Here is a 24,630-nt window from a genome sequence, read left to right on the forward strand (position 1 = left end):
GATTTTTACTCTGTGTTCCTGTTGTGTCCTGCTGAGTTTTCAGGACCTAGTTCTTGCAAGTTGTTAAATGATCAAAGTCTTCCTTTGTCATATGTTGTCCTAGCCTCTGCCAAGTAATCTGTGACCACGTGCAGACATCTTTCATTATTTCAAGTCCACTTTTGTGACTCGTTAGCAAATTAATTAAACAAAATAATTAAACATTGGAACGTCATAAAGACAGTGGGGAACCACTTGGAGACTTGATATTTAATAAAGAAGTAGTGGTACAAAATGAAAGTTTAAGAAATAACAAAATGATACAGCTGAAGCAAATATGATAGACAGTGACATCACAAAGCCTGTAAGAGGTCAATGTGACATTTGGGACAATTTCTGAAAAGATTTTATTGACTGCTTCAATATTGTGCTTCAGCCATAACAGAAATCTGTGAACGATTTAATAATGTCAGATCAATGACAGTAGAACCTGTTAACCTACTCTTCTGTTTATTGAGATGAATGGGGCAATTATTTGCACCTCATAAAGTAAAAATAAATTGTAATTGGACTTGTTCTAGTATTAAAGGCTTCTTGTTAATATTTATTGAGGATTACCTACTAACATCTAGTTCTGTGCTGAATGTGGTAGAAAAATTAAGAAAAATATAATATGGGATCCCTGTGCCCAGTGAGCTGATATGTCTCTTAGGAGAGACTAGATTAACAAGTATAAGAAACCATTAAAATTATTAAAAAAATTTTTTTAATCAATTATCTATGTTTTATATCTGAAGAATTCAATAAATGCTAGCTAAATTCACCTCTAGTATTTTTTTATTATTATGACAGTTCCAGAGAGCAAAATATTATTTATTCTATGGAAATGGTATAACTCCTTGAAAAAATATTTCCTATATATTGCTTGGAAGATTGTAAAGAGTAAAGATTACGTGTTGTTTAGCTAACCAACCAATGTATCAAAAAGGTACATCTACTAATTGCTGATTGTGACATTTCCAGCATGTAACTTTTGTGTAATTCAGGAATATCCTGTATAAATGAGAGGGATGTGATGCTAATTGAGGTTTGGGGCCTTTGAAAATCTCCCTTTATAAACAACCCCAGAACAATGACTTCCTACAAGGGACAGTCTAGGATGTCTAACATGTTAGTCTGTGCTCTGTAGATCAAATCCTTTTCATGCCTTAAAAAAGATTGATTTTTGATGTAAAGGCACATTTAATCAGACCTTTGAAAGTTTGAAAAGTGTCTGTGAAAGTTTGCTTTTCAGTGGATTGGAAATCTATTAGTATATAGCCAAGAGGTCACTGAATAGCAGAAATAAGATTTTTCAAGGGTTCTGATGAAAAATCTGATGGGACACACCAAAGTACTGTATTTTTAAAAGCATAGCACTGAAGCTCTTCTAACAAAATAAGACTAACAAAATACACGCTCATGAGCTTAATGCTGTGGTCACGCTTCCTCCATGTTGTAGTAAAAGTTAACCAACCTTGCAGACATTTGAAAAATATCTGGGAACTTATAAAAAAATATTACCGTATAGGAAATATTTTAGTGGCATTAGGCATAATATTTAATGATTCTGGCTTCTTCCAAACCCATTTTGAAACAAAGAATGTGCTTTATTGTCATTTAGTTAAGTTGTATTTCTGTACATCCATAAGCCGTGTTCATAATGATGTTTTACCAGTCCACAAGAGACAGTAATGCCTTTTGTATCTTCTTTCATTTGGTTTGATGCTGCTAATTTCTAAAGTGCTGTCCCTATTTTTTAGTTTAATTCCATTTCCATCAGTTTTCCACTCTGCCATCACAGTAAACTCTTTAAAATGCAAAGCAAATCATGTTACCTACTGCTTCAAATCCTGCAACCACCACTGTTACCAGGAGGATAAAATCCAACACAAGAAGCCATGAAATGACTAGGGCAAATTACTTGGGCAAGCAATTGGTGTATGTACACCAGCTGCCATGCTGGCCACCACACTGGTCCCCCCAACACAGGAAGAGTGGTGCAACCATCAAAGTGAGATAGCAATTGGGAGATGACAGTTTCTAAGGTACATTTTTTTTTATGCCAAGAGTCCAGGTTAAGCAAATTCACCCCATAAATAAAATTTTGCCCAATGTCTCATATAATTAGAATATATTTATTTATAATTTTTACTCAAATTCACGGAGTTAAGTTTGCTTATAATAATATATTTTACAAAGAACTGTTAAAATGGAGATAAAAAGAAAGATGAGAAATCATGTATAATATAAGACAGAGGATATTACTTCAGTTACCTTTTTGTTAATTTACCCCGATTCCTCCATGTTTCTCTAATCCTGGATATTGAGTGCTACAAGTAGATATGTCTTCCTTCTCATTTTCCCTAGTTTTATTCTCCAGAACTGGCATCCCTTTATACTTAGTTATTCCTGTTTACTTCTAATTCCCTCTGTGCTAACTCCTTCCTTTCAAAACTTGGGGTCCACATTCTTCCATGAATGTGTGTCATTACTCTCCACAGATACTACCTCTTTTGAATTTCTTTCTTAAAGTCACTAAACCTCACAATATCAGTAAAAATGTTCAGTATTCTCAAGTGAGAACCTAGGATTTTTTTCTTTAATAAAATTCATGCACTTTACTTATAGCACTTTCTTTGCTATTTTGAAGTTACCTACCTACTTCCCAAAGAAGGTTTTAATTCTTCTTTCTGCACTGATTTCAACATTTGTTTCATAGCCCTTTATTCTATCCTGTGTTTTGACTTTGTATCTGAGACTTCTAATTATCTCCCAATTATGCAGGCTCCCAATATGCAGTCTTTACTTCTTCTTTTTAATAAAGAACCTGATTAGATTTACCAGAACAGTCAGCCAGCCAGAGACTATATATCTCAGCCTTCCTTGCATCTGGTCAGTGAGCTATGAGCATAAGAGCTGCTCCACTTCCAGATCAGCTGCTTGCCTAAAGCTTCCCCTTTGCTTCTTGCAAACTGGTTCATGATCCTGATGGAGAGAGAACTTGGACTATTTGGAAAAGGAAAACACCCTAGGGGATGGTAGAGGAACAAAATAGAGAGAACCTGAATTTCTGGCTTACTTTGTGGAGTTAAGCTCCTACCAATACCTGTCTGTCACTTCAGGGAGCAGTATACTTCGTGAGTGTATCTGGGGGTCTGCTGTAAAAGCAGCTTAGCCTGTACCCAACACAACTGACAAAGCAGCTTGACGATACTTCTAAAACCTTTGAGAATATGTTCCTTCTATCCAAAGACTACCCTTTCTTTTTCCATCTCAGCCACTCATATATTTTAGTAATCTCTGTACTCCAAGAAGTGATATATCAAAATCCCCTCTCTGGTTGTGATCTATGTACCTTAATTGTTATATACTTTAACTCTCTTCTTAGTGCCATGATTCTAGACTGACTTGCCTCTTTATCTACCTGGATACCAATTGAGGAGGAGTATCAAGGGAGAAGAAGTAAAAGCATCTGTTTGAAAAAGGGGGGAGGAGGTATTTACCAATATCCCATGCTGCTGAAAAGTCAGGTAAAATGAAATGTGCCCATCAGAGGAAGGTTGTAGATGGATGTAGAAAAGTTCAGGGATGTGGTGAGTTGAGTAGTTAGATTACTTGGAGGAATAAGTAGATATAGAAGATGTCATTAATTCTAGAGATCTGTAAATGTAGGGGAAGAGCAAGTGGAAGATAAGAACTCTTACTCTGTATCACATTTCAATCCCCGAATTCCCTTACTTTCCTTACTCTTTAACTCCATTTTTGTTTCCCCTGCTTTTCCCTAACACACTTATTTCTACCGGGTCGGTGACCTTGTCTCCCACCTGATTCAGAAGACTGGAATGGTCTGATGGATCAGATTTCACTGCTCTCAATTATTTCCTTCTCCTTCACTTAGAAATGTTCTCCTGTATGTGTCAACTGAAAAAAAGGTCCAACCTAAAAGTTTAGAGTTATGTTTTATTTGGCGGACATTCTTAGGACTTAAAGCCTTAGAGGCAGCGTCTCAAGTAACCAGAGAAAAGTGCTCCGAGGAGGTGAGGGGAGAGCTAGGAACTATAGGAGTTTTGCAATAAAGGGCAGGTAGTCGGAAGGGCAAAGACTTGTTAATTAAAGAAAACCAGGGCCTCCCTGGTGGCGCAGTGGTTGAGAGTCCGCCTGCCGATGCAGGGGATGCGGGTTCGTGCCCCGGTCTGGGAGGATCCCATATGCCGCGGAGCGGCTGGGCCCGTGAGCCATGGCCGCTGGGCCTGCGCGTCCGGAGCCTGTGCTCCGCGGCGGGAGAGGCCACAACAGTGAGAGGCCCGCATACCGCAAAAAGAAAAAAAAAAAGAAAACCAAATAAGTTAAGGAATTTAGTGCTTTTCTATGTATAGGAAGATGCAAGAGTCTGGACTCACTGAAAGCATTCGTTTGATATGCACCTCAGCTATCTGGGGCCAGCATCCTGTGTTTTCACATCCTGAGTTTTCTCACGCTGCACCCTTGGGGTGGCTGAAGTCTGATGGCTGCTAGATGGCAGGTATTCTTTGTTTCCTTCCTGAGTTTCCCCAGGGCTCACCATCAAGTGACTGCAATTGCTGATGACTGGGACATCTTCTGTTTACTGATATGGCAGGCGATATTTTATTTCTTATATGTATAATCTCACTCTTCATTTCCTTTTGCTTTGAAGAAGCCTCCCTCCCTTGTTCATGGTGCAGTCCACAACTGTAAGCATGATTTGTTTTCAACCACATCCTTAGACTTTGACCTCTCTCCATCCCCAGGCTATCCTTCTATATTAACCCCCTTCTCTTTGCCTGTAGTAAAAAATTCATGTCTCTTCATCCTAAATAAAATTCTTACCTCAACCTTGATTGCTTTCAATCTGCTTTCGTCTCCTTTCTTTAGTTACCAAACTTGTTGCAAGAAGAGCTTTGACTTGTTGCTTCCTTTTCTCTCACTATTCCAGAGTGCCATGTGACCTGGCATCTTTTCTAATGTTCTCTCTCAAAAATCACAGTGATCTCCTAATCATCAAACAGTATCATCTGTCATCTGCCTTAGCCATTCTGTACGCTTCTTTCTTTTTGCCTTTTTTGTCCAAATTTTTAAAAATTTAAACTTAATTTCTTTGTCAATAGAAATAATATCTACTTACTGTAAAAAATTTTGTAATGTGCATAAAGTCATTAAAATGACTCATAACATCAAAAATAACCACTGGTAAGGTTATTATAAATGGTTTTGGTTTTCTTTGTAATCTCTCATCTGATCTATTTTAAAAAAATGTTTCCATGGTTCTAAAAATTTTTCCTGTGTGTTTTTTTTTTTTTTTTCTTTTTGCGGTATGCGGGCCTCCCACTGCTGTGGCCTCCCCCGTTGCGGAGCACAGGCTCCGGACGCGCAGGCCCAGCGGCCATGGCTCACGGGCCCAGCCGCTCCGCGGCATATGGGATCCTCCCAGACCGGGGCACGAACCCGCATCCCCTGCATCGGCAGGCGGACTCTCAACCACTGCGCCACCAGGGAGGCCCCTGTGTGTTTTTAAGGTAAAAATATATAAACTCAATTCTACCAAGTACATTGTTAAAACACGTTATTCATTTTTATTTAGTATAAGAAATAATGATGTATATTAAATCTGCCAGTGGTATGGTATATCTGTCAGTTACCCTTGAATTAATATAGATATTTTATACATTATTGTCATTTAATATAAGCATAATATTCATCCCTATTGCCTTCATTTATATTATGGCTTTCATTTATAAAATGTGACTTTATATATTTGATGAATCCTAAATCATACATTGTCTGTTATTAATACTGTCACTCCTGATGTGTTAAAATTCTGTTTGTTTACGTAGATTTGCCCATAGTTTTAATTCTATTTGCATACCATTTTGTATCATTTCCTTTCATCCACTTATTCATTAATTCCCTCAAAAAACATTTATTTTTGTGTCAATGTTGTGTTTTGTACTAATGATATAATGGTGTATAAGACAGGCCCAGTGCTTGCCTTCAGAGGGCTTATAGTCTAGTGGGTGATACAAATAAGTAAACAGATGATTATAGTACAATTGATAAGCATAGTAATGGGGAAATTCTGTGTGCTTTGAAAACATGCAATGTGTCTCTGAACTAGAATTGAAAGAGTAGGAAAAGGTTTCTAGAATGGGGACAATAGGAAGAACTCAGAGCAACAGGTAGGGAATAGAACAGTAAACACCACACAATACATGATTACCCTCTCAACTGTGTAAAGAAAGTTGGGCTTTATACTAAGGACAAAGGGAAACAAACCATGAATCAAAGCCTTTCTTCAAAGGAATGAAAAGATGAAAGTGACACTTCAGAGAAGATCATTCTGGTTGCATTGTGGAGAAGACTTGGAGAAATGCAAGATCGGATGCTGGGAAAACTGTAGGAGGCTATTCAAGTAATCTAGAAGGGAAGTAATTATGCCCTAAGCTAAGTGGTGGCTCTGGGAATGGAGAGAATTGAGACATTTGAGAGATATTTAGGAGGAAGAATTTTATCTAAATGAAGATTTTGTTAGTGGTTGAATATATGAGTCTGGAGCTTAGGAAAGAGACCTAAGTAGGAGACCAGGACTTGAGTGTCATAAGCATGTGTGGTAGATATTCATTGGAGCCTTGTGGCTGGATGGATAAGCACATCCAAGGAAAGTGTGTAGAACAGAGGCTCTAAGACAAAATCCCAGGGAGGGGCAACATATATGGATTTAAGGCAGTGGAACTCAAGGCAGAGAGGAGTGGAGGTGGTAAAGTGAGTTGAGGATTCCTAGGGCTAAGAGAATACCCATGGAAAGAGTGGAGAATGTATGGTTTAAAACAAAGAGCATGGGACTTCCCTGGTGGTGCAGTGGTTAAGAATCTGCCTGCTAATGCAGGGGACATGGGTTTGAGTCCTGGTCCAGGAAGATCCCACATGCTGTGGAGCAACTAAGCCCATGCACCACAACTACCAAACCTGCACCCTAGAGCCCGTGCTCTGCAACAAGAGAAGCCACTGCAATGAGAAGCCCATGTACCACAATGAAGAGTAGACCCTGCTCACCACAACTAGAGAAAGCTTGCGTGCAGCAATGAGGACCCAGCACAGCCAAAAAAAAAAAAAAAAAGAAAAAAACCAATGACCAGCACATTATTCCTTTGTTTTGGTTTCTTTCCAGTCATATTTATGTTTGAAATCTCAAGTAACATTTATTATTCTTAAAAATAATAACAAGGAGTAAAATTTAGGCTATCCAAAGGAGGTAGGTGGCTTTTTAAGAGGTGAACAATAGAGCGACCATGGCCAGAGAACTTTGGAGTAGGGAGTGCAGGACTGAATCATCAATAGGAGATGAAGAAATGTTTGAAGGCAGAGTTCAGCTGTGAAGAGAGGAGAGTGGTATTGAGCTAATTGAAAGGGGAAGCAGGATTGAATCGGTGAGGTTCCTTCTTAAAATGGGACACTAGAGAATGTATAACTAGTGAAAAGGAGGATTCAGAAGAGGGAAATAAAGTATGATCTAGAAGACAAGTCACTTCGAAAGAAAAAAAGGGATGTCAGAGCACATGTGAACATTGTCTTTAGATAAAAGTTGTAACACCTTTTCCCTTGAAACTGGAGGGAAGGAAGAATGATTAAGTTATGTGTGGGTTTTTGAATTTGGTGAAGCTTAGAATTAAATTTTACTCTTCTGTTTTATCTTAGAATTCTACCTTTTTATAGAGAAATTTAAATTTTCATTGTTTTAAACCTATGATGTTTTATTAATTTTATTTAGGTATGCATGTGTGCATATATGTATATGTTTATATATATACATATAAATATGTGTCTGTATGAACATATGTATGTATGAATGCACATATGATTGTGTGTGAATGTGTTTGGTATGAATGTATATATTTTGTTTGCATATGTGCATGTGTGTAGGTTCCAGGGAGCATAATTTGGAGGTTAAGAGTGAACTCTGACCAGGACCATGTTCTTCTAATCCTGGCGTCACCGTGTACTAGTTGCGTGACCTTGGGCAAGTTACCTCACTTCCTCATACTTTACTTTTCCATCTGTTATGATGAAAATAACAATAGTATATATTTCATGTGGTAATTTTAAGTGTTAAATGAGATAAGCCACACACAAAGAAAGCAGAGCATATAATAAAATACTCTGTCTATGTTATAGTTATTATTTAAGTTTTTACCCTTTATTTTACATTTTGATGCTTCCTTTTATTTACTTTTGCTTCCTTTTATATATTTTTGTTTTGTGAAGACTGTTGTTTTTTTATATTATGTACATATTTTGAAATTAGTATCTTATTTCTAATCCAAATTTAAAAAATAATTTGTCCTATCTGTCTGTCCGTCTGTCTATCTACGTACCTACCTATCTACCTTATTTTCCATGTTGAATGAAGACTCTTTAGTACTTTGGAATATAGGAATTTAAAGCTTCTGTTATCTTCAAACTTAGCCTGGTTTTAGGTGATATATTCATTTAAAACAATGTTAAAAATCTCTTTAAATAAAAACTGTGCATGCCTAATATTTTTGCAAACACATTTGCCACATTTTAAATGATTTCTATATAAATATTTTCTTTATGTTTAACCCTTTTCAATGCCTATCACCAGACTTTCCTCCCACAGTTTGCCATCCTCTCACTTGTTTGTTACATTCGTCAATCACTTATGAATTTTTTAGAGAAACTTTTTCAAAATCCTGGTCTATTTTATGACACTTTATGCAGGTATTACCTTCACATTTGAAGAGCAGCTAGGCAGAATGTAGAAATCATTAGTCTTAATCTTTCCCTTCAACCTCTAGGGATATTGTTCCCTCATGCTTTGGCATCTGTTGTTTGAAAGGAGTGTGGGGCCATTATATTTATTTCTTTTACTGTGTTTGAAGCATTCTTTATGCTTAGAATTTGCCAATGTCATCAGGCTAGTTTGTTGTTGTTGTTGTGTTGCTTTTGTTATTAATTTGCTTGGAACATTACTAGTCTTTCAATCTCAAAACACAGATTTTAAAAAACTGGATAATTTTCCAGAATTTCTCTTTGATTATTGTTTACAGTCTACTTAGTCTGATTTCTTTTTGGAAATCTCTCTTATGTAAGCTGAATTTGCATTTGTCTTGCCATTTTTCTCATTCTCCCTCTCAGTGTACCCTCTCTGCCCTTTTCCTGTGGATTCCTCAGTTTATTCTAAGTCCTGCCCTGTAAGTCACTAATTAAATTTTCTGCAATGTCAGGACTGCTAATTATTGATTCAGACTAAAGTGTTTTTTAATTCAATAAGTGTGCTGTTTATCAACAGTTTTTCCTCATCTTTGTCATCTGTTTCTATTTCACAGGGGCAATGTTTCACTGATTTGTTTTTCTTCTATTTTTTAAGTATAATGTGAATGTACTAAGTCAGATGCTGTTCTTGTATTGAAACGCTTTCTTATATGCTGCTTACTTTGTTTTTGTTCAGTATCTTTTTTTAAAAAGTACATTTCATATAGTTTTTCAATTATTGTAAATTATAGTATTACAATTATATATTGCTCTGGGTTTTGTCACAGACTGTCACAATTCTCCATCCACATCCTTCATAGAACATCCCCTCAAGTTGCCAGTGCTTCAATCTTCCTCCCGAAAATCTTAACAGTGTCTTACTTTTCGCATTAAATTAACATGTCCAAACTAGACTAAGAATCATCATCTTCTTCTGAAGTCCCATAACAATTATATTATAATTCTGCCAGTCATCCAGGATTAATCAGAGTATCTTTCACTCTTCTTTTTACCCTTTTTAAAAGGCAGAGTTCCCAGTTCCACAGTGTTTCATGTGGTGTTTCCTTTACATGTATGCTCTTCCTTCTCATGTTATACATTTACTCCATGAACAGCTCCTTGGTCTTGTCCTTACTTCAAAGCAACCTGAGTAATATTATCAGGTTGTTCTTCTTAACACTCAACTCCAGTAATGTATTTCTTCAGAAGCTTTCAGGTACTGAAATAAGCAGTGAGACAGACCACCCTACAGAACAAACAGGAATTGGCCAGAAGCTAGGTTTGCAACTCTTAAGCTGGTCCAAAGATTATCCAGAGTACACAAGGTTCACTAAGTGGAGACTGAGAGAGAGTGGAGAGGAAAGCTATAATGTGAACCTTGGTTCCACCTACCATAGGGAAAGTTAGGGATGCTTTTCCTTCACCTCAAGTACAGAAAATGGGGGGGAGTCTTAAGACCACTCCAATATTTTAATAGGCATCTTCTGCAATTTGGGGGGGACATACAGAGTGGGCAGATAGTTGACTCCTACTTTCAAAATTTTAAAAGTGGGGAAAAATGACTGGATAACTATTCTAATAGCTAGAGCAAAGAAGCGGTTTTTGTTGTGGCAAAGAATGATGAATGCTTGAGTGTTTTCCATGAGCCACAGGTAGGTCAGGAATTCAAGGAAGTCCATGAGAATCATCTTAGATCTTGTGTAAAGGGCTGCCTGCAGGAACAAACAGGTGTCAGTTTCTGGAATCTGGATGATGTGGGTGGTGGAGAGAGTAATTGGGTCCTCAGAATAGAGGTTCTTTTGTATGGGTTTAGGGAACCACAGTTGAAAGACTGTCAGTGATTGAGCAAATTCCTGAAAGCCAGTGAAAATGCTAATGAGGGTAAGGGTCTGCTCTAGACAGCTGACCAGCCCAGTGAGTGTGGCTCAGGACAGTAAGGTCTGTCTTCTCTTTTCTGCTCTGCCCTTCCTGGGTTTAACTCTACTGTGATCAGAAACGAATATTTTCCACCTGGGAAAAGGAAGAGAGGAGCTCAACCATCCTCCTTCCCTTACTGTCAGCTCCCTCTTCCTCTCTGCCTCACCTCCCCACAGTGGATCTTTTGGGTGGGAAGGAAGGATACATGTCAGTATTAAATCAAGTTGGACTTCATATTTTACTTATAAAACTAAGATAGTAACTTTCATTTGAAGTAACCATTTTCTTCAAATGACCAAAAGAATCATAAGATTGAGTTTTCATCTGGTAGAAAAGAAACAACTAAGTACATTCCCAAAACAATGGGAGACTAAAATAAAATTGTTTTATGATCACATCTTAAGAGTCATACTTGTCCAGTGTACCAGTTACATAAAGAAATTTTAAGAACTTATCTGTGTTTGAGAACTATTCTCCACATGCTGAAAGAATAATAATCTGAATTGGAAGAGATGCGTCAGGAAGACCATCCCTTCCTATCTAAGTCTTCTTTATCATCTTTATCTTCTTCTTTATCAAGGTACCACCTCAGACATTAAGTCACTACTGATTTCCTTCCACTGCCTTTACCATCCAATCAAAGCTGATCACTCATTAATTCATTCAGTAGATATTTATTAGGTACCTACAGTGTTTCAGCTATTGATCTGATGCTTGGAATGCATCAAGGAATGAAACAGATAAAACTCCCTATCCACATGGGGTTTACATTCTAGTTGGTAGAAATGGACAATAAATTGCACACATGATACCTAGTAACTTTCACACCAGAAGATAATAAATACAATAGAATAAAGAAAACATTAGAGTAGGGCAAAGGAATTTGAAAAAGATGGCTTGGAGACAGTATCTCAACTTTGAATAAGGGAGTCATTAGACCTCTTTTGAAGATGAGATTTGAGCCAAGTCTTGAGGGAGGTGAGAGTGTTAGCCATGTGGGTATTTGGAGGAAAGAGACTTCCAAAGCCTTAGTGTGGGATTGTATTTGGTGATTTGTGAAACAGCAAGCAGTCCTATGTGGCTTATTGGAGAGGAAGAAACCTTTCCTCTACTAGGTTCTTTGGGCTGGTGTAAGAATTAAATTGACATGAGACAGATTAACAAGAGGAACTCAAATTTAGTTTTGTACATATGGGAACCCCACATACATGAGAGATTAGAGACAGGAAGGTAAAATGTGGTATATACGCCATCCTGAGCTAAGGAATAGATTAGGGGGCTTCCAAGGGCAGGAGGGTCATTCACAAGAAGATAAGAAAAGCAGATGTTTGGTAATCAGATGTTTGCCCTGATGTGTAGATGGGGCCACTTACATAAAATTTATCTCAGGTCATTACTCCTTCCTGGGAAAAATCCCCAATTTAAATTTTTCTCTGTAGTTAAGGGAGGAGCAGTTGTTTCTCTTGGACCCATAGGGTCTCAGTTGCCTTTATCTCAAAATAATCCTCATGCAAAAGTGACACATTTTGGGAAGGCTTGCTCTGAACCCTACAGGCTGAACGGGGTGAACTAGGGGGAAATAGTATTGGGTTGGCCCAAAAGTCCGTTCGGGTTTTTCGTAATATGAAAAACCCGAACGGACTTTTGGGCCAACCCAATAGTAGGAGATGAGGTCAAATATATAATAGCAGCCAAAATGTGTAGAGCCTTGAAGTTCATTGCAAGGACTTTGACATTTATACTGAGTGAGGAAAGAAAAAGCTAAGCAGAGGAGTGACATACTCTGACTCATATTCTCCAACAATTTTTCCTTTCATCTTCTGTAGCCATTTTTTTTACTAGTCATACCACATTTACCATAGTTGACTTTTTGAAGTGTGGTTATTTGTGTATGTTTCCTCTTTTAAATTACAAATTCACAAATGAAAGAGTCTAGAGCTTACTCAACTTTGTATCATGTATGGTGAATAGCCAGTACTTTACATATAAATAATACTTAACCTGCATTTGTTAGAATATGGCTTTATGTTCCTTTAGGTGAGTGATACTGATGTTGTTTGTCATTCAGAGAATTGTTTCATCAACTAGAGTATCTGATTATCCTGGGCTCATTATCCTCTTATGCCAAATAGCATAAAATTGCATTTTCTATATATTTGACTCTAGTATGGAAATTTGGCCATTCCACTCTATCCTATTATTCTCTGTAATAGCAGACCGTTCTTTCAGGTCTCAAATCAGAACTGGATCTGATTTTTTTTTTTTAATTTGTCGTCTTCCTTCTTAATTTTCTGGTTTCCCTATAGGGCCTGAGCTTCCTGAATATCTTGTTCATTGTTGAATCCTTAGTGTCTCGTTCACTGTTTGACACATAGTTAAGTCATCCTAGACATTGTTGAATGAATACATAAAAGAATGAAAATGGTGTCACATTATCGTAACATTCTTTACAACTATAAAGGATCATCCATTTGAATGTGAATCGTCCAAGTTTATTTCCATATGTCTCATGGCTAGAGGCAGACTTCTAGAGTAAATCATGACATTTACATTACTTTGAAAGAAATTTAAAAAGAATGAATGAAAGAAGTAAGGAAGAGGAAGGAAGGAAGGGAAGAGGAAGAGAAGGAAAGAGAGATGGAAGGAGAAAGGGAAGAGAGATGGAAGGGAGAGAAAGAGGGGCGGAGGGAGGGAGGTGAAGGAAGCAGAATCTGCCACCTCAACGTCTGCCTCTTTGGCATAAGGATTATTTTAAGCTGGGTAGTTTTTAAAAATAGCAGGCTTGAGAGAAGCTCTGAGAAGCAAGTAGAAGTTACCCTCTTATAAGAGACATTGACATTTGTAAGGGAAATCTCCCTTTGCAAGGGCGTCTCCCTCTCAGTTCCAGGGAGAGAAGGGCAACTAAATCCCTAGGACCTCTTGTGATGGAGAAGACGTGGACTTCAGTCTACGGAACAATCATACTGTTGTTTACTGTGCTTTGCCCGATAACCTCCCATTAACGGACCTTCTCCCACCTCCAACCCCCCGCCCCCCAACATCTTTCTTTTGTCATTAGCTGAAGATGGTATTTAAGGTGCTGGCTTGGGCCATTTCAGGAGTTAGTCAGCTTTCCTTGGTCTCTCCCTTATAAACAGGAGGTATGCGTGTAATTGAATTTCTGTTCCTTCTTCTCCTGTTAATATGTCTTTTCATCTCGAAGGGGGCTCAGCTAAAACCTAGATGGGAAGAGGGAAAATTATTATTCCTTCTCCACGGGAAGGAAGGAAAGAGGAAGGAAGGCAAATTCCTCACTGCTGTGGAGGCTACTTCTCTCTCCATATCCTTGTTAAGTTTCTCACCTTGTCCTTTGCATACAATGTGTTCCATATTGCTTTGCATCTCACCATTTGTAATGTTTAAGCAGTGAAAGGTACATTATGAAATAATACTTCTGACTTGCTTGACACTGAGTGATCCAAAAAAAAAAAAATCCATTCCTCAGTGGGATTTTTATTCTGTAATAAAGAATAAAAAACTGTGGCTGCTTGTCAAGGAACTGGTGAGATTTACCTAGCCTTTTTTACATATTAGGCAGCAAGTGTGCAGAACACAGCAGCCAAGAACCTAGTGATTAATGTAGCTGACTGTAGAAATCAACTCCAGTGAACTCACTTCATTGTAGAATGCTTCTAGACCAGAACTTAATAGATACTTTCTGTGTTTTCATCTAGTCAGCCTGCTGTGTGCAAGATGAATGCAGGTTTAGATAGATTCATTATATTATTTGGAATGTTCTGATCCAGAGAGGTCCAAATTTAAGATTTGAACAACTCAGGTTCATTTGACTTTCAGAGATGGCAAGGCACTATTTCTAGGGAGATAAAAGGCATACTTCACGAAATCAGGTATTCTAGGTCCCTGACCATTAAATCTCCTTACATAAAGCAAGGCACCAGGGCCATTGTTTCGATTGCAATGGAAAATGCAGGATTTCCAAAAGCATCAAAGAACTGAAATCTCATCCTGCTGACATCTCACACAATCTTGTAAGTGTCAAAAACATGTTATCTGTGGTTCTTTTCTGAATCTCACATGATAAATATAGCATCAGCTTTGTCCAGGAGGTAAAGAAGGAATCCTGCAGCAAGGCATAAGAGAGAGGTAGAAATATAGAGGTGAACAGAACTGCTTTTCCCTGCAAAGTGTAATTCAGCCTTTTTGAACTAAATTATCCAGACATTCACCATTTTCTCTGTCATGTATACTTTAACATTAAAAAAATACATAAAAGGAAAAAAAGAAAATAACGAAATGACCCTTTTACTGAGACTTTATCAGCAATTTTGTTGACATGGATCACAATTTCTTTTCATAATATGATCCAGTTATTGCAAGAAACGTTCTGAATGATTTTTGTCTGTATTTTGCTCAAACTCTATTATTGGCAACACTTACCTGACCATATTAAGACACCAGCTTCTTTTATGTCCTGTCATTGTATCAGATGCCAAGTAGACAGGTTCTCATAGGTTTAGAGCATTTATCTTGGAATTAGACAACCTGGATTCCAAGGCTGAGTTAAATTCTGACATGTCCTACCACCCTCTTTTGGTTTGACTTTGATAAATCATTAATTGTTCTTACCATCAGCCTTGCCATCTATAAAATGAGGATAAGGATAAAACTATCTTTAATAGTTGTTATAAATATTGAAGAGAAAGTGAATGTAAAAACACTTTTTAAACTATTAAGAAGACCTGCATATATGTAGGGTGATACTACCATTACCATGTGGCCAACCCTTAAGCCCATATTATTTGTGATTGTGCAGAGGTTACCATTCTTTTCCCCCTGTTTACTTTTAAAATAGATCATTGCTGTAGTGGGTTGACTAGGGCCTCCAGAAAAATATATGCCCAAGTCATAATCCCTGGAATTGTGAATGTGACCTTATTTGGGAAAAGGTCTTGAGATGACACCGTCCTGGATTTGGGTTAGGCTGTACATACAATGACAGGGGTCCTCATAAGAGAAAGCTAGAGGGAGATTGGAGACACAGAGATACAAAAGGAGAAAACAAAATACGGGGGCAGAGATTGGAGTTACGTAGCCCTAAACTGAGAAGTGCCAAGGATAACTGACAGCCACCAGAAGCTAGAAGAGGGGCAGGGATGAATTTTCCCTCAGAGCCTCAGAAGGAACCAACTCTGCAGACACTTTGATCTCAAACTTCTGGCCTCCAGAATCGTGAGAGAATAAATTTCTGTTATTGTCAGCCACCCAGTTTGTGGTGATTTGTTATGTGGCACCCCTAGCAAACTAATACAATTTCCATGACGGTATTGTTACAGTAACCTGGACTACAGCCTGGACTATTTCTGAGCTTAATGAATGTTCTCTGGATTCACAGTTAATTTTAACTAGGAAAGAAAAAAAAAGACTCCAAGATGCTTTTCAAAGTGCATCCCATTTTACACCAAAGGATATGAATCTGTTTGAGTAGAATGATTTTATCGTGGAGATTCTGAAATTTGTTCTCTTTCTTTCAAAGGTCAAATAAGCTAAGCTTCAATTCCAAAAGTTACATTTCATGTTTGAAGTACAGAGTTATACTCTGTTGTTGCAGCTTAAGCAAAAATTATTTGAAGATATTTAGGTTCCTTTTGCAAACCCTTCAAGAGTAAACAAGCCATATGTCCATAGTTTCATTTTTGGTATGCATAGATATTCCAAACATTATTTTATATACTTGGCATTATTTGCAAAAATAGTTTTTAAAATCACATTCTTCAGATCACATTACCTTAGTAATAGACTTAATTATTAAATGTAATTTGTTAGAGATTTAACATTTAATTTTTAAAATATTTAATGCATATCAATAAGTAAAATATGTGACCCATTCACATTTCTTAATATAATACTTACATTTTTTCATAAAATGAAGGAGAAAAGTACTTTCTACATCTTCTATAACAAGCCATGCTCCTAATTCTGTCTTTACTCTTGGAAAAAACTAATAAATTAACAAGGTGGAAATAGTAAAGAGGATAAGCTCTTCTACTAATCACATTTTTAAAATTTGTTTCCTTTTTACCTTGTATAAACAGCTCTTGCTGACCTGATCTCATTTATCTTTAGCTCCTTACAAAATTAGGGAGAATAAGGGTGGGAGAGGTTCATAAAGATAGTATGCAGACATTCAGCAAAAACACTACAGAAATTCCCTGCTATTCTTCTGGATCAGAGTGGGTCTTGTGAATCACTGTAGAGATAAAGAAAGGTTCTCAAACATTCCTGAAAATGGATGTTTGAATCTTGTCAACTGGGAGGAGCTCTAAGGAGAATGCTCAGGCCTGTCCTTGGGCCTTTCTTCTTCTTATGCTTAACAAGAAGCATTAGGCCAGGGGTTCCTAACCTTTTTTGTACCGTGTACCCCATTGGCAGTCTGAAGAGGCCTATGGATCCCTCCTCTGAATTACACTTTTTGTTTTAACTTTTTATTTAAAAATTATTGTAGACTCAGAGGAAGTTGCAAAAATAATACAGTCTGTTAATCCTTCACCCCACTTTCCTCAATGGTGACATTGTATGTAACTGCAGCACAATATCAGAACCAGGAAATTGACATTGGTATAATACTGTTAACGAGAGTGCAGAACTTATTTGATTGTCATAGGTTTTACTTGCAGTCATCTGTGTATCTGTATATGTATTTATCTGTGTATCATATTTTCGTCCCTCATTGTTGAGATTGTTAACTTTGAATTACTGTCCCATGCTTTATTTCTCATATCAGATCTAAATTTAGCATCCAGCGACACCTCCCACTCTATATTGTCATAATATCTTCCTAACATCATCTTTATAATTGTCTCAGATCTATAAATGCTGATAAAAATTTATTGATGAGAAAATAAGAGAAAGTAAAAAAGTAAAACATAGATCAAATATTCAGCTCACTTGTACGTATAGAACACTTGGTAGGTACAAAGAATTTTTTGCTTAGAAACTGGGAGATTGTCTTCCAAAGAAGAAAAATTCAACTCCCATGACAAAAGCCATTAGAAATAATTTGTCAAAAAGGAGAGGAGAGTATTAAAAATTTATTGTCAGAATCTTCTTTTCATGCTATTTAGAAGTTTAGAAGTTAAGGAATATTACTTTGATTGAACACTTGAATTTAAGACCCAATTTTGGCTCTATGGCCTGAGGTAAATCACTTAACCTCTTAGAGTCTCAGCTTATACAGCTGCAAAAGAGGAGACCAGATGCTTTAAAAGTAAATGAACACAAAATAGTTTTTTTTCCATAAGTTATGACACGTGTATCTTCAGCAAAACCATAAAATAAGGAATGTTCTCTTTGGGATTCTATGTCCCTTTGCATTGTGCCACTTTGAATTGACGCTTTTACTGAACTTCTTTTCTTTTTTCTTTTGTTGGGGTTTAGTTGATGTACACTGTTATGTAAGTTTCAGGTGTACAACATAGTGATTTGCAACTTTTAAAGGTTATATTCCATTTATAGTTATTACAAAATGTTGGCTATATTCCCTGTCTTGGACAATATAATTCCTGCTGTTCTTACATCCCTCCTTTAAATGTCCTACCATTGTACCCTGTTACCTAGTTGGCCTTTTTTTTGAGGCATGATATGTCCCAAATAATACTTGACTGCAGACTTCTATACTCCTTTAACGAAAAATTATCACCAAGCCACTTTGGGAAATACTTCCTCAGTCTTTATCCTCTAGCATCAGAATGTTTCTGTTTTATGTTAGTATCCCACCAGACCTCCTTTTAGGAGAAGATATCTGTAAACCTATTCATTTTATTCCGATATGGGAGTTGGGGTAATGCTTTTACATACAGCTAACTTATTTGCTTTTCAAAAAATCATAGACTTCCCAGAGGAAGTGTCTTAATGGAGCAAACTTGTCTTCCATAATTGTATTCTATAAAATATGACCTGCAGGACTTTGGTTATTCAAAAAATCTTATTATATAAGAGAGTCTATATTTGTAGGCCATCTACATTATTCTACCACGTTTATTTATGCATACTGATCTATTTTTCATATCATTTTTGTCTTAGAAAACATTTCACTCTCATTTTTGATATTAAAAAAAATCTGATTCCGCTTAATTTTTTGGCTAACAGAAATCTGTTTTCCTGCCTGAGCAGAGGTGGAAAGAGACAAATCAGACATTTTCATCATGGCAGTTCTTACTCTCTTTCTTAGCTTTCCCAGGAGCTAGCATTGTCACTGCTTGATTGGTGACACACTTGATTTAGGATTGAGCCTCTTCCACGTTTTACATACCACTTCTGAGTTTTGCATCTGATAGACTGATCTGACATCTATCATAGTGGCCTCCTGTCAGCACCTCTTCTACATTATCACTGTAAAATTCTTATACATACTTTATATCCTATCATTCTTACAACTATAATGATCTTCTGAAAATTTGACTTTCCAGCCTCAGCATAGACACCCTGGCTCCTGATAGAAAGGACTATAATTGTTGTGACAACCAGAATGTACACAAGGTCATCATCAACTCCTTAGCTGAAAGACTTCCCATATTGATCTGACACTTTTTCTTCCATTATCTCCCCAGTTTTGCAAACCATACATGGCAGGTAACATTATTCTTTACAACCTCTTGAAGGAATAGAGAAATTAAATGACTCACTTCCCTCACAGCAAACCTAGAACTAGTCAGTTCTCCTGTGTTCCAAACAAGGAGTTTTAACTTAATATCTTCTAATGCCCCATCTCATATGAGACAAGTCATGCTTCACGTATGAGGATAAATTTCAGCTTCTAAAACACTCATGCCTTATCAGCGTAGTATCTTCTACGACTCCATCACAAATATGCCTCTACTCAAAATCTAACAAAGGGTCCTTATTTTTTTTTTCAGGTTATTACACTAAACCCTTACATGATCTGCTCCCTTCTCCCTTAATTTGTACATTGCCTACTACTTTTACCCTCAGTCAATCTACGCCTAGCCTCTCCGTCCCCGCCTCCTTGATATTTTTCAAACATCCTGGGCGCATTTCAACCTCAGGGCTATTGTACAGGCTGTTCTCTCTGCCTGAATCTTTCTTCTCTGGGATATTGACCCCTCAGATATTCAGATGTTTCCTTCTCAATGAGTCCTACGTTGATTACTTTTAAAATTATAACCCCTCCTCCACTTCAATCCTTCTCACCTTGCTTTAGTTTTTCCATTGTAATGATCATCTTGAATATACTGTGTTATTTACTCACTTGCTATGTTTATTGTCTGTTATCTGTATCCCTCAACTAGAAGTTAAACTCCTCAGTGGCAAGGGTTTTTGTTTGTTTTGTTTGCTGGTGTATCCACAGCACCTAGTAGCGCTCAGTAATTGTAGGTTGACTTAAGAAACACACATTCTGCCAGGCTCTATAATAGAGGTTTGCAGATGCCAGCTCCGCTTAGAACTCAGGTTTGGGATACTGTCTATGTTTCCCAAGGTAGAGGGTTAATAATCCTGGGGCTCCCTCAGAAGAGATAGTGCCAGAACAACAAGCTCCCTTTTGCAGCTTGAGGGAAATCCAATTTAAAAAGCCGCCCTTTTCTATAATAGGCTATAGCTTGATAAAAGATTTTGAAAATAATTTAAAAGCTTCCTGGTCAGCATTACTTTTATCAGCTGATCTATCTCTATACTGTGGCTCTTATTTGCAGCTTGGAAATTGTAAAGTGCTTTTTCCCCCCCAGCTCTGAGTCTGAGGAAAACAGTGTCTAAATGCCATTTGTCTTAAGTTGGAGTGAGTACGCTATGGAGAGACCCACTTTCAGCATTTTCATTTTTACACTTCTCTCTAACTCAGGGGACTGTCTAAATTCAGGGGATTAGTTTGCAAATATCCAGCGTTCTTCAGTTAGATATGTATGTGTAAATGCCTTTGTCTCCTCTGTGTGTGTGTGTGTGTGTCTATTTGGTGAATTTGTCATTTAGGACTTTAGTATTTGTTTCAGTGCCTGGAAGAGCATTTTCATTGTTTTCATCTTGCAAGGGTGCAGTCTTTTCAGAGAGGTGGTGCTTCACTTCTCATGCAGGATACAATGCTCAAGGTTCACTCACCATCACAGAGCATCATTTCCAATCAGCCTAAACAGTGATGACTTCAAAACAAATGGGAAATCTTTTAAGGACTCTTGGCTTCTTCTTTTAAGAGATACATAGGAGAGAAAAGATGGCCAATTAGATGTTATCCTAACAAGCCCCTTCGGAAGGATTCCTCTCCCTTTCATCAATTTACACCTTGCTTTCCTTAAGATGTCACCCAGAGACAAAGGGAACTTATTTCAGCTGGATTGCCCAGAGGAGCTGCTAATTGAGAGCAGTGGTATTGTGTAGCAATTCACTGGCTCTGTCATCTGTTCAAATTTGTTGATTTACTTGGAAAATGAGAAATGGAAAGATACATTTGTGGATAAGCACTTGCACTTTTTCGCATTTGTGTTGGGCACTGAAAGTGGAGGTGAGGAAGTCAAAGAATTACACACACACACACACACACACAAATCACAGGCGTATCTCAGGAGGGCTATCTGGTCCAATAGATGACATGCTAATTTTCTCTCTGAGTATTACATTTTTGTTCTCTCTGAAGTCTATCATCAAGTAAATGATAACAGCGACTTACTCATGCCAGTGTTTCATGGAGCCTGAGACAAATACATCTCTTCCTCTCTTTTTCTAGCCAAGCTAAAAAGAAAATTGACTTTTCTTTCAAGATGCACATCAAGTGGAGGAACAGTGCACAGTCTGGCACAAGCATTAGGTGCTCTTTCAAGCTGTTTCTCAATATACCTCATTTTCTTGAAAAGTCAGGTTAAATTAGTTAAATCACAGTAAGGAGAATGTCTGCAGTTTTAAAGTCCATTGTAGTGATTCTGAAGCATTTTTACAAGTGGAGCAAATTAGGATCTGGCCCCTGAAACATGACATTATTTTGGAGCATCACACTGATGAGCTGAGCTAACAAAGTCTCCTTCCTGTGTGGTGTCTGGATGCGCAGTACGAAGGGACCCCACGCTCGGGAGGCGGGGTGCAGTGCGGAGCAGGTAGGGAAGTTTCAGAGAGAGCTATCCTTTCCTGTGGGGTGTGAAAATAAAGGTGATCCTTTGTTTTCAAGTAGGATGGGCAAACCCTTTCTATAGAGGGTCAGATAGGAAATATTTTAGGCTTTGTTGGCCATAGGGTCTCTCACAATTATTCAACTCTATCAAAACTATACTGCAGAGGCGGGGTTCCAACAGAACATTATTTATGGACATTGAAACATAATTCTTCAAGCGTCATAATATCCTCCCTTTTAATTTTTTTCTCCATTCAAAAATGTACAAACTATTCTTAACTCACTAGTTGTATAAAACCCAGGATTTAGACCAGGAGCTGAGCCCCGGGGTGCTGCTGCCTGTTCTAAGGCAACAGCTGATGTGTGCAAAGACTAATGATGGCGATCTGTACGTTTTTAAACTCAAGTGGACATGGCTTGAGATTTTAACAAATCGGATTCAGTATGAACAGTCTATGTTACTGCTAGTCAATCTGGCAAAAGTTAAAATTTTCAGTGGTCCAAAAAATAATAGTAAGAAAGAATTCTTGCCTTTTGTGGATTTCTTTAAGCCCTGATGACCATGAAATCAGCTCTTAATATACAGAGGAACAGTCCTCAATACATATCAGAAGTTTTAGTTACATGTCCCTCTTACAGGAAGTAAAGAGAATTATAAGTCTCCTGCGTTCAGGCTCCTCATTTCAAATATAATCTCTTTCTCCGCCTCTGTAACAGCAGTTTTCATTATTATTTAGTGACTACAATGTGCTAGGCATTGTAGTAAACACTTCAGAGATGTCATCTTATTTAATCCTCATAACCCTTATGAATGTTTATAATTCTCACTCTAAAAGTGATGAAACTGAGTCTTACATAGGTTACATAAAGTGCTGGAAACCACAGTGCTAGCACAGTGTGGATCTGGATTATGAAATAGGACTTTCTACTTCCAAAACCCAATTTAATGCTGTTTTTTCCCATATAGCTATCAGCACAATATTAGCATATCTATAGGTCTCTAAGGACTCTTCAGGTCCTCAGACTGTGAAAGTCTAAAGATGAGTTTCATTTTTAAAGAATGATTAACTAATGTATTAATTTATTTTATTTATTTAATTTTTTAATAAATTTATTTTATTTTAATTTATTTTTGGTCTTTGTTGCTGCACGTGGGTTTTCTCTAGTTGCCGCGAGCGGGGCTACTCTTCGTTGTGGTGCGTGGGCTTCTCGTTGTGGTGGCTTCTCTTGTTGTGGAGCACGGGCTCTAGGCGCGTGGGCTTCAGCAGTTATGGTATGCGGGCTCAGTAGTTGTGGCTTGCAGACTCTAGAACGCAGGCTCAGTAGTTGTGGTGCACAGGCTTAGTTGCTCGGTGGCATGTGGGATCTTCCCGGACCAGGGCTCGAACCCGTGTCCCCTGCACTGACAGGTGAATTCTTAACCACTGTGCCACCAGGGAAGCCCACTAATGTATTAATTTAAACTTTTGATTTCTACTACGTGAGAGATACTAGGGCTGATCAGGTAAATGAATTATGATCCCTGTCCCAAAGGACTGATTATTCTAGCAGAAGAGGCAGATAAATATAATTCTCTATTCCAGCAAAGGTAGATATAGAAAGTAGATATAGAAATGTAGATTCATGAGTGATTAATTTAACTGAGAAGAATGGAGGGCTCTAGGGACGCTTCACCAAGTTAATGAGATTGAAAGACCTTGTAAGAATGGAGCATGAAGGAGTGATTTCTGCCCACTAGATTGATTTGTTTATAGCTGTAGTTTCTAATATTCCATAGTTAAGGCAGCACTTGAACCTGTAATATTTGTTTCAATTCTTCTGTAAGAATTGGATTATTTTCCAGGTGTGCATTTTATCTAAATAAGATAAAACACCAAAAGCTTTCCAAACCAGATCAAATATTAACTCTCTTTGGCAGATATCAGTTAGAACATCAAATGAGTAATCACTTAAACTTCTGAAAAACACCATAAACTATAATGGAAAGAATAAGAAGGCTAAAAATAAAGTCCAGTGGTACTTTCTTCATACATTTGATCATTTATTCAGCCAAATACTTATCATAGTAAGTGCCTGTTGGATGCTCATGACAGTTTTGGGTGATGAAGATATAGTGGTGAATAAAAAAAAAAATTCCCTGATTACGAGAGCTTACATTCTAGGATAAGCTAAATAACAATATGTAGGGCTTCCCTGGTGGCGCAGTGGTTGAGAGTCCGCCTGCCGATGCAGGGGACATGGGTTCGTGCCCCGATCCCGGAAGATCCCACATGCCGCGGAGCGGCTGGGCCCGCGAGCCATGGCCGCGGAGCCTGTGTGTCCGGAGCCTGTGCTCCGCAACGGGAGAGGCCACAGCAGTGAGAGGCCCGCGTACAGCAAAAAAAAAAAAAAAAAAACAATATGTAAAACATGAAATAAGAATTTAAAGAATAAAAATTATTCTAAAAAAATTTTAAAAACCTGAAAAACTATGGTAATGAGATAGAAAGTGAACTAGAAGGAGAGGAACACTTTTTTTTTGCCGTACGTGGGCCTCTCACTGTTGTGGCCTCTCCCGACGTGAAGCACAGGCTCCAGACGCACGGGCTCGGCGGCCATGGCTCACGGGCCCAGCCGCTCCGCGGCATGTGGAATCTTCCCGGACCGGGGCACGAACCCGTGTCCCCTGCATCGGCAGGCGGACTCTCAACCACTGCGCCACCAGGGAAGCCCTTAATGTTATTTTTGAATGTGTGTTTTATTAGTGAAGTTCAGAGACAAGGGAGCATGAACACGAGTGGAGAGAATTAATACAATAT

Source organism: Mesoplodon mirus (assembly GCF_964341445.2).
Source record: "Mesoplodon mirus genome assembly, chromosome: 11".
Lineage (NCBI taxonomy): Eukaryota > Metazoa > Chordata > Mammalia > Artiodactyla > Ziphiidae > Mesoplodon > Mesoplodon mirus.